This window comes from Oryzias melastigma, linkage group LG24, assembly GCF_002922805.2.
Source record: "Oryzias melastigma strain HK-1 linkage group LG24, ASM292280v2, whole genome shotgun sequence".
NCBI lineage: Eukaryota > Metazoa > Chordata > Actinopteri > Beloniformes > Adrianichthyidae > Oryzias > Oryzias melastigma.
The window spans coordinates 9812157-9823456 of record NC_050535.1 but is presented as its reverse complement, the minus strand read 5'-3'; positions in this window follow the sequence as shown (position 1 = coordinate 9823456).

The window sequence follows — 11300 nt, the reverse complement described above, 5'->3', positions numbered from 1 at the left end:
AAAAAAAAAAAAAAAAAAGAATCCAAGAGAGAGTCCAAACTGATTCTGAAAATAAAAACAGACAGTATAGGTGAAAAAGACAGCAGTTGTGAATCCCCACAGTACGCCTTCATTTTGACTGCCAAGAAATTTCCGAGGGGGCGAAGCGAGAAGGAGAGAACTCCCTTAAAAATGAATGAGAGTGAAGGTTTGTGAATGTGAGAGAATCCGTGCTGGGGGAGGACTCTAATCGAATGAGGAACGAGACTGACGGATGTCTTGAAGGCAAAGATTGAAGTAAAAAGTGAAAGTTTAAAATGTATTCAGAGATGTTCATGTAGTTTCAATCAATGCCACTCCAATCCTCTTTTGTAAAAGTGTTCTTAATTGTCTTTTATATATAATAATTCAAGGTTTTAAGCTAAAATAAAATAAAAAACTTGTGTCATATTCACGAAAAATTACTTGTTGATCCAGGTTTTAGGACCGTATAAATGGAAAAACATCCTAGCAGTTGGATAAAATACTCATAAATGTCTTCATATATGTTTTGAATTATTTTTTTGGGTGTGTGAGCATTCATAGTGGTGTGGTGGGGGTTGAGATAAAAACTGAACTTGTTTGGCATCTTCCAGTCTAAACTGGGTCTAGTGGGTCCAAGACAGATGGCACTCAGGGCAAAGCCAGTCTGGGAGCTCTGTCTCTTTTTCCATCTCTCTTTCTCTCCCTCTCTCTCTCGTGCACACACACATGCACACACAAACACACATAAAAAAAAACATCTCTTTTAATAGCCATTATTGGCATCCTTTGCCCCTTCCAGATCCCTGAATCAGAAATCACAGAGGCCCATTATATTTCTTTTTGACCCATTTGGCGAGTTGCGAGTGCTGGATTAAATGGAAAGCAGTTTATAATCCAGTAATTCTAATGTTTTAATTACTTAGATGAACAGGAGGTGTTTGAGCAAAGGCTAATCTCTGAGACATAAGGGCCAGAGAGGGAAAGGGGTGGGAGGAGATTTGTCTTTTCTTTGTATGACATACACATGACCGTGGAATATTAGCCCTGCATTAAAATTTATCACCTGTTATTAACACGGATTAAAAGATTCGCAGACAGTAATTCATATTAAGGTGAGACGCACAGACGAGAGGGTGAGGGGGGCGGCCAAGCCCGGCACATGTGCAGGAGTCTTGTGTTTGTCCCACATGGGCCGAGCCGCTTTAGGAAAATTGTATTTCCACACTAAATTCGGTCAATCAACGTATGTGCTTTTTATTTGACACGTGTTGTATCTTGAGTGACATCCATAGCTGCAACTGATCCCACAATTGTCTTTGATAGCCACCCTTGCTGTCAATCATGCAGCACGACAAAGGCTGCTAAACCAAGGCTGATGACCTCATGCCTGAGGTCTGCTCGACACTGAAGAGGTCTTAACACCGTTCAACTCGCCTTTTGTGTCTGGAGCCATTTTTCAGACGCTGCTGAGCACAGAGAATCGCGTCGTTGCATCTCTTGGGGCCTGGCTTACATGCGTGTACACACACAATCATTACCCGGCATACATCCCCTTGATCCGTGGACTGGAGCGTTGAGCCAGGAGTGAGCCTTAAGACAAGGAGTGACAACCGGGACAGCTGCAGGGGTTGGAAGCCAGTCTTAGCCCCCCTGTCATCCTCCAACACACATATACACACATGGCTACACCATCGCACCCTCCAGCAAACCAAACAAACCATTGTCTCTGGCCAGGGCCCGTGGTATTTCATTTGTCATGAAATAGATACGGACACGGATGACCACAAGGCCGTTTCTACCAAAAAAGACGATGTTACTGCAACCACCGCTCAGAGTGGATCGCAAATTTGTCTCATCCTTAACCTTGTCACACAGTTCTCCTCCAGCAATGCAAAAATCTTTTTAGCTAAGCTGGGAAAAATCAGAGAGGCAGACGGTGGGTCTGAATAAAAGAAAGAGAAAACCTTTACAAGGGCCTATACCATGTTCAATAAACTTTATACGTTTACGCTTTCAGGAGAATTCCTCTAAAAATCTACACTCTGAGCACCAGCCCCTCCCAATCTACTGAAGCGAGCAGATGTAACAAAGTGAGAACAGCCCCTTTCAGGAAGAGTCTGCGCTTTCAGACCCCCTCAGGCTAACACAAACAACTAATTTCTCCACTCAGCTAGTGTGCTCAGTCACTAGCTTCAGCACTTAGCCACTAACTTCGTTGCTCAGCTAGCGGTGCTCAGCCAGCAGTTTAACCGCTCAGTTAAGTCAATCGTTAGCTTTGGTGCTCAGCTAGCAGTGTTCAGTCTCTAGCTCCACCGCTCAGTCTTTAGCTTCGCCGCTCAGCCTCTAGTTATGCCGCTCAGCCTCTAGCTTCGCCGCTCACCTTTTAGCTTCGCCGCTCAGCCCCTAGCTTCGCTGCTCACCCTTTAGCTTCGCCGTTCAGCCCCTAGCTTCGCCGCTCAGCCTTTAGCTTCGCCGCTCAGCCCCTAGCTTCGCTGCTCAGCCCCTAGCTTCGCCGCTCAGCCCCTAGTTTCGCCGCTCAGCCCCTAGTTTTGCCGCTCAGCCTCTAGCTTCGCCGCTCACCCTTTAGCTTTGCCGGTCAGCCTCTAGCTTTGCCACTCAGTCACTAGCTTCACTGCTTAGCAACTAGCTTCACTGCTTAGCAACTAGCTTCACCGCTCAGCTAGCTGAGTCACAACCATTGTAGCGATGGCCGTGGCTACAAATATCAGATATACGGCATGCACATCCATCTTAGCAAAAGTTTGGATCTTGTTTGTTTTTGTGGGCGAAACGCAGACACGATGCCGAATAACGTCTAGAATAACGTCATTTAATGGGCGGCACCCACAAGATGCAAAAGACTGTGCTCAGGACATAGAGGCATCTTACTTCCAGGAATAAAAAGAAACTCACTAAAATAATTAATATTTCTTCAAATTTGTTATTTAGTGTGCCAAAGATAATAAATGATTATATACTTATATAGTTTACTCTGAAGAACTTAAGAAAAGCATGGAGTAGTACCATGTCAACCATCTTTTACATTTGTGTTCCCAAGCGTTTAATTATGATGACGCTGTTTAAGGCAAACATTTTTTAAAAACTGTTGTTTTCTAGGACAAAGTTTCTTCAGAGCGGCACGAGCTCATCTGATGTTCAGCTCAGAGATGTGGACATGGAGTAAACCTGCTCTCACTTCCCAACATTGCTTGCTTCATACTCTGTTCCGGCGAGTGATAATGGCGAGTAATAGTGGAGCAATCAGGCCGTACAGTTTTAAGCCAGATCCCAGCTCAGACGAGGAAAACTAAGATCTATTTGTCAGCAAGTGGATGCATCAGAACGGGAGCTTGTGGCCCCCTGATTGTAGATTTTACGCAACAACTTTGTCTGATCCTGATTCACAAGAATTTGAATGAAGAAATACTCAGAAACACAGTTTGAATCCAGATTTTCTTTCTATATGTCCTCCACTATGAAACAGAAACACTTTCTTTCATTAAAGGGGATCTTAATGGAGTTTGCTGTTGTAAAAACTCGGTTCCTTCATCCTTCACAATATTCTCTTTCTCTGTTTTCTTAGTGGAAATGAAGCAAGTTAAGTGGCATCCTGGTCACTGGCATCCTGGTCAGTTCATGTCATCTCTTCACAGTTTGGCTGTAACCACATATTTGATCAGAATGTACGTTTCCTCGGATGCTTGATGCCGAGTTATGGTCCGGAGCAACTTTGACTCCTCCAGAAGGTTTCCATTCAAACAGAAGGACCCGACGCCTGCGCTTCTGGAGGCAGTGATGAAAACCTTCATCACCTTCGCTGGTCCTTCACCCTCCAAGTCCAAAAGAGTTCACGGACATAAAAACAATACCCCTCTATCTCCGGCAAGGGCATTCCTTGGCACAACAAAAGGACCATAACCCCCCCTAATATTTTCCTTTCCTCCCTCCCTCCTCATTCTCCAGCTCTTCCATCAAAGAGCATTCCAGCTCCAGAGCCCCCTAAGCCTTTCACTCTGGGCCTGTCCATGTGACACAGCATGCAGACAGTCATCTTTAAGAATTGATTCACTCTGGTATCCAAAGCCCACAGAGCCTGGCTGCCAAGATACCCAGCATAGGCGCCACTCATGGGCTCCAGGTACACAACAGCTGCTCCCCAACAATAAAAGCAAAAAATGGAAGGCACTCAGGGGGAAGATGCAGCCACAACCTTTCTCTTAAGCTTAAACTGGTCACCTTGAGCCAGTTGCCGCCTGCCTGCTTTCCCAGACGGCAAAAGATTTGGTCCAACTCGGAGATGCTGGAGAGCAATTTAAAGACAATGCTCATTAGTGAAAACCATGAGAGATGCGGCCATCCTGTTTTCTTTGGAGACATATCTATGAGTCTAGAGGTCATTTGAAAGCGATGCGAGTTCATCCCTGAAACCTCACACAGATTAATGCAAAAGCGTCCGCTATCCGGCTGCGGATCACAAATCATGCAGGAGGAGACAGCAACGATATTACCTCACCTGAAGTGTTTCCATAAACTCTGCCGTACCAGAGCCTTGGGAGATGGCATCAGTGTTCTAGCGGGTTCTGACCCAGACATCAAGTGATTTACAATCTTACGATCCAGAACATCATCCATCACAAGTCAAAGCAAATTAAGAGAAGCTTTAGTTTGCCGTCTGCACGCAAAGATGAAATTATTAGGAACATATGGGAAACAAGAAATTAACATACTTTTTTTGCACTTTCAGGACAGAAAGTTGCAAGAAAAAAGAAGGGAAACAGTCAGGCAAAATGGCAGGAAAAGCAACGCATAGCTGCAGACAGAGAGGGGAATTTACCAGGGCAGCTCGGGAGGGTCCTCATTACGATATTAAACAAGATTTAATAAGTGAGAGTGATTTGATGAGGTGATTATCCTGGCCCATTAATCAAGCAGGCTTCTAGCCTCACTGTAATATGGCCCATCTTTCCGCCTGCACCAAAGCCTCTTTAGACGCTGAGCTCCTTACTGCGCTAACGCCGCTTTAGAAACAACACTGGCCCCAGAAAAAAAAAAAAAAAAAGGCATATTCTGTCTCTTCGCTGGAGCCTAAGGGCATTTTCGAGGCTCACTCATCCTTTTACCTCCCTGTTAGCTCTTCTGCTGCATCTGATGAATTGAACTCTTTAACATCTGGGTCAGAAAGTAAAGTCTTATCCGAGGCGGGTAAGAGTGATAACTGGCGATGATAGCAAAAAGGCATCTGTTGGCTTTAGGCTTTTCGTTTGAGAACAGAAGGAAGTTGTACAGACTCAACTGGATTGTTGGGCTTTGGGCTTTGAGAGGCAGCGAACACGGTTGTGTGTTTGTCTGTGTGTGAGTTGGAGGGAGAACACACTGATTCATGTAGCGCTGTTGAGGGAAAATGAAGTAGAAGTTGCACGAAATGAGTAATCTACCCAAACCGAGAGGTTGTGCGGCTTTGTTAAAAAGTAAAAGTTGAAAAATTTAATTCCCAGAAAGTTGTCTTGAGCAAAAAATATTGAACTTAAAACAACATACAAAGATTTTTCAGTTCAAGAATCAAGTTGTTGAATGCCTCTTTTAAAAAATACAATAAATTGTTCTCATTTCTTGTCAAAAGACAACAATAAAGCAGATTATTATTAATTTTTTTGCATTTATTCAGCATATTCTGAACAGTTGGTAGCATGTTACTGAATGCAAAACAACATCTTTAACGCAAAATGTAACAAATATATTCCGAAAAGTAATTTTAGGAATGAAAATTTCCATAAGTACATTATCTTTTCTTAAAATGCTCAATTCATAGTAGTAGGTTCTAGTTATTGGTGTGACACAACAGGTAAACTTTAAAAAGAATTTCACAAATATTTACACAAAAAGTTCAAATTTAGAAAGTTACAATCACAAAGATAAAACCTTTAATAAAAAGAGATATTCCTCTCCATTGGTATGATGGAAAGTAAACATATTACAGTAAAAGATTGACATATCTTGAACTGAACACAACACATCATTGGCAGTATATGACTGTCTGCAGAAAAGTATTTTTGGTTAAATCTGTGAAGCGCCTCAGGAGAGCAAAGTGGTGCTCTAACACTAGAGTTTAAATTGGTAGTGTGGTGGTTTGACCCCGTCTGTGGTGTGATGGGAATGGTTGGAAAACTCCCCATTAGAGAAACCTCTTTTTTGACATGTATAAGGTAAGGTTTCTGAAAAGAATTTGTCTTTCACTCAAATAAATGTTAAAATGTTTTTACAATGTATTTACAGAAAATGGTCCAAAAAAATAGTTTGCAGTTTCTGAGAGACCTATTTATTTGGGAGAGATTTTTCTGGAGGACATTTTAAAATTGCTGCTTGTGGCCTGGTAAATATTGTTTGCACGTAACAAGCTTTTCATTTCATTTTAAAAAAGAAACACTCAGAAATCCAATCTTAAGCTTAGTTTTTTATTTATAATTTTTCCATTTTTGTAATTGAAAAAAAGAAACTTTCTATTTAAATGTCCTCCATTATCAGTAAAATGCCACAAGAAGATTTCAAAAATACAATTTTCATTGGAGTGGGTCTTTGAAAAAAACCTGTGTATTTGATTTTTAAGGAGAATAGAGTCATCTCTTGATCTTAAATGATAGCAGCGGATGCAGTTTATTTTTCCAGGCTGTGCAGAGAGTATAGGCTCAAGAACAGTTTTTTAACAAAAATACTTAATAAATCAAGATAATGTTACCATTTATCTATGTATTGAGAGTATGTTGAAGTGGATATGTATTCTTCATTTTAACTGTTTATTTATTTGTCATTTATTCAAACAACTTTTTAATTTGATCAAAGAATCTTAGAATCCAGTGTTTTTTATTTAAATAAAAATTAATCATGTTTTAAATCCAATTGTTCTCTTGTCTCACCAATGTTTTAATGATATTAAATAACAAATACAAACATGTTAGCAGAGTTTACAAAGGGGGAATAGCTTCACTTAAAAGCCAAAACAAGTCCTTAAAACCCAGACTGTCAGTCATCTTGTTTTGACAGCCAGCGTGAAGTAAGAAGTTTACGGTCACAAAAGAAGATCTCTCCTTAATTGGGAATCTGTTGTGTATAAAATCAACTGCTTTCTGTAATTATCTTAAAATTCAGTAGAGTGTTTGGTGTATCTGAACTAATGAGAAAAAATAATGCTAGTATTAAATTGTACATGATTGAATTACATATCCTGACAGCTAGAAATAGCCTGTTAGACCAGAGAAAGAGTCAAACATATTTTTATTTAATACCCAAAAAAGAAGTATGAATTTTGGATTTTGTTGAGCAGCTCTGTGAGGAAGTCAAGACTATGTCTCTACATTGGTGGACCACATTGGTAATCCCTATTTTAGAGCCAAGAGACTACGCTATAGGAGGGTTTACAAACTCATTGAGAATGATCTCTCCAGGGATAATTGTACCTCTGATTTGGGAGTAATGTTGCAGTTTTTGTCTTTGCTAGACCAATGAAATTGGTTTCCATGCAGGTGACTACAGGGAACTTCTCCAGACAGTATTGTCTCGACTTCTAGAGGGTTTCTCACATGTAGCCATGTTTGTTTTGCATGGTATATATTGTTGTGTCTACAAGCCAAGCAGACGAGAATGACCGTCTTGAATGAATATTTGACCATGGATAAACAGGACAGTTCTTGGGTGTTTTCGCATGTCCTGAGAGAAGCGTTGATAGGAAAATCTAGAACCTAGAAGACCTAGAAACATTAGGGAAGAGACTCATTAGCTCAGTCCCCGCACTATGGATGAGCAAAAGATTATAAATGGATATTTGATATTTGTTTTTTTAAGTCAAAATGGTTTCAACTTGTCAATTGTTGCAATTTTTTCTGATATAAAATTTAGAACAATCAAGAATCAGCAGGACATTTCTTGAGGAAACATAAAAATAAAGGACAATTATGAAATTCGTGGTGAAAATTGGCATACATGCAACAAAAAATTTTAACTTAGGTCACAACTTAGGAAATCAAATTGTCTTTTACTCTATAAATTACTTTACAAAATGTGAACTGTCCTTTGGTAATTTTTTGTTTGTAAAGTGGAGTCGCGATTATCGTTTCTGCTTAGAAAAACTTTTTAACTATGTTGAAATAAATGTATAGATTTTCCAACTTGCACAGAAATATCATGGTTAAATATAACTTTAAGAGTCTAGAGAAAGTGTATTACATACGGCCAACCTCCCCCCAAAACATTTTAAAAGCTCAAGTGCAAGAAGATTACCTTAGAGCAGGCAGGGGACGGAGCTTTTTCTGGGAACTGCCTGAGAGTATTAATACAATAAGCACAAAAATATAATACAAGAATGTTTTTTTATCAACGTAATCCACAGAGATGAGGCCGAACCAACCTGGAATATAATCCCAAGGAGAAGGTCCCCTGTTTATCTTTCATCTGGGACACACAACTCTACACACTCACGGAGACACACTCACACAGCCTCTTTTCATGTCTCAACACTGCTTCAAATAATCGACGGATAATCTTCAAGAGGATGTTGTCCCTTCAGGCTGATCTTCATTATAATGTTCTCTGCAGCAGTCGGGGTCGCCAGGGCATCTGCTCAGTGAAGCTAGCACCGCCAATGCTTTATTTCATCAGGGTTTTCGTCGGGACACTAAATTATTTGGGCACAGAATGAGTCAATTTTTGGATTTTGGTATTTTTAGATATTTCAAGCTCAAGCGAGTTTAGTCTGGTTTGTCATTTAAGGAAACAGCACAAATATGGCGTTTTTTTTATTGCTTTTTACTTTCTTCTGTATTTTGTCCAATAAGTGTGATATTTCTGTTTTGGAAATGTAAAGGCATTTGGTAAAACGTATCACCACATTTGTACATAGAAACATTTTAAAGACTAACAAAATGTTTCATTAATGCAATGGAACAATTTGTTTTCAGGTAGGGACAATTACAAAATCAGCACAATTTTGATAACATTGATAACATTTATAAATTTGTCTGATATAGTTTTTCTTTGACTATACAAATACAATAAATTAATTATTTTAGCATTTTTGGAATAAAATCTACAAACAAACTTATTGTTATCTCGTGATAACGATATTTTCTATCTCATTATCACAAGCTTTTTCCCATGATAACGAGAAAGTAGAAGTCATTATCACGGAATTGCAAATTTTGTTTTGTCATAATAATGAAATAACAATAAATATACTTTTTATTTTATCCACAACTTGCAGCAAAACAGAGCAGTTTCTCAGAGAAAATGTTGAACACCAGAAGAGCTGATCAATTAATAATTGATTACTTTAATTGTGGTCTAATTCAGATGTTCTCAGTCATTCACGTCTTAATTAGACATTGGAGAAAAGTTTGGCCCGTGATAACGAGAGTAGATGTCATTATCACAAGAAAATGAGGTTGTTATGACGAGAAAAAAGGGAAAAATCAAGGTAGACCCTTCATATCTTCCAAGTGTGAGGGGAAATGATTTAAATAGTTTTTAATTATCTAAATCAAAACAAAAACTAGGCTTGTATCATCATTAAAAGAAACCAAAATCTTTACATTTCAGAACAAAAATGACCAACATGTCTTAAAATGCCAGCATGTTCAAAGTAAAATAAAACATTGTGGATGTCTAATTACTTTATGCATCCATGCTAATGTTCTGCTGTTACTCCATCTTTAGCTCAAACATGAGTAAAAATTAAACAAAATGTCATTAAAGTCCGACTCCAATCATCTTTTGATCTATATTTAAAAGCAAAAGAAGGCGGGACTTCTGATGATGACCAATGGATGACGGCTTTGCTTCGTCAGCAGACTAAAAAGAAAATTACACTCAATGCAAGCGTGAATGTGGATGAAATGTTACCTCGATATGCAGAAGATGCACAGATTTATGGGTGTAAAAAAGTTGCACTGTCTATTTTCTTTTGTATTTTCAGTTGTTGGCTGAACTGTTAGTGCAGAGTAAGCCTGCACTCATTTCCCATCATCACTTTGTTTACACACAACCCCTTACCTACCCAATGACGTTAGGTAGTTATTTTTCATTAGAAAAATACCACAATTGTTTTGCTATCAGAAATGGGATATTATTAACATTGTAAGTCTTCCTCTTTTTTGTGTGTTTAAACAAATTCTGATTTTTTTTAACACTAAAATTTTCTGATCATATGAATTCCATCAAAAAATATATATAACAAATGAAGGTCTGAGGACCGAAAGCGAGGCGACATTGAAGGACGGATTCAGTGTGAATCCGCTGGCTGACACAGAGGACTGTAAGACAACGTCGCCTTGGCGAGGAACTTTCTCTCCCTTCTGCAGCCCATCTCTCCCAGCGTCTCTCTCCTGTATCCAAGCAGCGTAATTTGAGTAAATGACGGGGGAACATCTGCTGTGCATAAGAGAGGGGCCAACACTTTAACATGCAGATGTCTCTCTCCATCTGCATTAATTCAATAATTACCGCAATGGAGGGAGGGGGGGAAAAATCTTTTTTATAGCTTAAGACAATGTTATCTGTGCCAGTTGGTATGGGGAGGGCAAATGGGCAGGAAAAGAGAGAGAGGGAGGGGGGGTTGAAAGATTGTGTTTATGTGTGCATGTGCTGCTGAAGGTTTGTAAGAGGAGGGGTAGATTATTACACCATTTAGCCAGAGCAAGCTGTCACATTGCAGAGAATCTCACTAATTCCATTGTGTCCTTGGTGAGTCACCGGCAGACTCCAAGGGAGCCATGAAGCCTCAACGCCACCACTTGGCCACCCGGTGACCGGCCTGCCCTAGTCAGGGTGCAACTGCTTGTGTAGGTAAATGTGGGTTTTTTTTAAGCCAGGTGCATTTTTATACACAGATATTCAACAGATGTTAAACAGAGCAGGCTAATAAAAGGCAAAATTCTGTCTCATCATTGGGTTTTCACACCTGCTCCTCCGAAAAGTTCTTTGTTCCCCAGCTTCCATAAGATGAGAAAATTAAAAATTTAATCTTTAAAAAAAAAACTATAGATTTCAATAAATTTCTATAGTTTTCTTTACAATAAATGAAAGTTCTTAAGATCGAATTTCACATTTTATCTTTTATGCTTAATAAAATTAAAGTTTAAGACTAGAACTGGTATAACTGCAGAAAACGTGTAAATTTACCAATGTGGGTTCATGTTTTGGCGGGATATCATTTTTTACCATGAATACGTGACACCCTTTTGAGCATTAACACGTCATAATTTCCATTCAGACGGATTCAATTGCTTTTTTTTCATCCAAAAGCTCTTAAA